We start from the raw sequence: 2,813 nt of genomic DNA, 5'->3' as shown, positions 1-2,813 counted from the left end.
TCACAAACAAAAATTAGGGTTTCTATATAAATTTAATCTCCAAGAACAAGACCTAATCCTCTTCAAGAATCAAAGGATTTCAAACCCTTCAAGTTCAAAACGTCAAGAACCCTGAATCAGGTATGCGTAGTGTTCATCTATGGACCCCTTTCGTTCATAGAGTTCAAGAACCATGCATTTAACTGAGAAACTTTGATATCCTTATTGCTATGTGATGTTGTTCATGTTAATGATCATTGTTTAATCTTCAAGATATTAATTTAAGTTTACTTCCATGATGTATGCATGCTTGTAGTTAAAACCATGAATTTGGGTGGTTCAAGATGATTAAAATTATTGTGAAAACCTATGCCCCAAAGTGTGCATGCAAGGTGTTTGTTAAAATTCCTAGAATGCTAAAAATCATATTCCCATGATCCCATAGTATTTAAATGACAAGCTATGTCAACTCTTAAGATGATTCCACATAAACTTCTATGTTATTGATATGTGTTGCTAGTATGATTATGCAATGAACATGATATTAAGATTGTGCAAGTACTTCTATATGACATAAAATCCTTTCCATGCAATACATTTTTGATAACCATGCTTAGTATGAAATCCCTTATGTACGATATTATGAATTGTGGACTTAAATCTTATGATCAAGTCATGTCATGTGTGTCAGTTTCCTTCCATCGAGTTCTGGAGGTATTCGTACCCAAAAAATATAGTTGTGTGCCTAGAGCCAAGTCACGTTACCCCAATAATCTCAGTCAAGCCATGATCTATAGAACTTAGTCAGTCATGTGACTCAGGAAACCTCCAAAATCTCATGATCTTAGCAAAATCTCAGATAGTAGTGCTATTCCGTCAGTCAATGAAAGTCAGTTACTCAATCCATGTATAGTCGGTTAAATCATGTTCAGTCTCTTCAGATGGGAGTAGAATTTAGAACCGAGTGAACCCAATGATGGGAACTCACCTGCCAGTTTAGGGTGTAATTCTTAGTAGTCATCCTTATGTTCCAGAACTACGTATCTAGCGTGGGTTGAAACATCTTAACCTGTCAGACTAGGGTTGATGAGGTGGATTAACCTGTCAGTTTAGGGTTACCACCGTTCTCATTTAAGTACCTTCCAGTTGAGGGTCACTCACAACTATCCTTACCAGTGGTGCGGTATTGACACCCCTCCAGTTGGGGCCGAGATTGGACCCCAACTTAGCTATATGCATTATTGGGGCATGTCGGTTAATCAACTACCTCCCACAGTTTTAGTCTCAGTCTCAATAAAAGAACTCAGATAGTTCTTCAAATATCAATATACCAGGACTGCCAGATACAGTCAAATTTAGTTATAGTACAGAACTCAGATAGTTCCATCAAACCCAGGACTGTCAGACATAGTCACCCATGTTGACAAAACCATAGTTTCAGTCATGTCAGAAATCAGTAAATCATGTATTAGCGTATAGATCTACTATTACGTATTTACATTTCCAATTATTATGTATGTATGTTTGCACTCTCACGTTCATATTAGTCGGTCAGTTAGATTGCCCATACATGTAAACCCTTTTTAATTTAGCCTACCTCACTCGTATACTCAGTACTCCAGTTGTACTGACGTATTTGCGCTATGGTACTTGCTTTTTATGTCATACCATAGGCTTAGAGACACGAGTTCCAGATCAGCAGTAGCAGTCGCATTCTAGTATACAGAGTTGCAGTGACTCTTCTTCATTCGAGGATGATATGATTTGATTTATTCATTTATTATTTCAGTTAGCTATCAGTTTATGAAGTTAGTTGGAGACATGTTCCTTCAACTCCTTATTCAGACAGTGTTTATATGCTTTCAGATTTAGTTCAGATTTGATTCAATTTTTAGTTGTTTTGGGTATCTTTCACCCATATGGATGTTATTTTACCAGATTCTTTATTCAGTTGAACCTTATGGACTATATGTTCATGTTTTCTGCATTATTATGATATATATTACAGTGTACAGGTACAGATATCAGTCATGGGTTAGCTTGTGGTCCCTCGGGGTCATGAGCACCATGTAGAATTTCAGTTCAGAAAATTGGGGTGTACAAACTTGGTATCAGAGCCTATGGTTCAATAGAGTCCTAGGAATTCTGAAAGCCGCATCTAGTAGAGTCTTGTACATGGGTATGTTGCGTGCCACATTTATGTGCAAGAGGCTATGAGATGTTTTAGAAACATTTTCCCTTCTTTCAGTATTCATGTCATGCTAGTAAGCATAATCTCAAGTTAAACTCTCAGTCTAATCCATTCGTCTCTTATTTCAGAATATGTCTCCAAAGAGAAGAAACCAGCCTGTTCCTCAGCCCGAAGACCCTTTTAACGAGCATGTTTCTTATGCAGAGTTTAGAGCAGTATTCACAACACTTGATCAGTCCGTGGATGCCTAGAATGAATGGCCACCAGTTATTCTGGCTAGTCCAGTGGCCAATTCCGCAACAGCTAGAATTTGGGACTTCACCCGAATGAACCCTTCATATTTCTTCAGGCTAAGTCTGATGAAGACCCTCGGGAGTTCATTGACCAAGTCCAAAAGGTCATTGACATCATGGGAGTTACTTCTGTTTAGAACGCCGAGTTAGCCGCATACCAGTTACAGGATGTTTCTCACACTTGGTACAAACAGATAAAGTCTGCAGGTCTCTCTTAGATAAATTCTTTCTACAAGAGTTAAAGAAGGCCAAAGTTCTTGAGTTTATCAACCTCTGGCAGGTAAATTTAATGATTAAGGAGTATTCTCTCAAATTTACTCAGCTAGCCAGATATGCCCCTCATGTGGTTG

Source organism: Capsicum annuum, unplaced genomic scaffold, assembly GCF_002878395.1.
Source record: "Capsicum annuum cultivar UCD-10X-F1 unplaced genomic scaffold, UCD10Xv1.1 ctg79435, whole genome shotgun sequence".
NCBI lineage: Eukaryota > Viridiplantae > Streptophyta > Magnoliopsida > Solanales > Solanaceae > Capsicum > Capsicum annuum.
The sequence above is the reverse complement of the archived record's forward strand: the minus strand, read 5'-3'. Positions refer to the sequence as shown.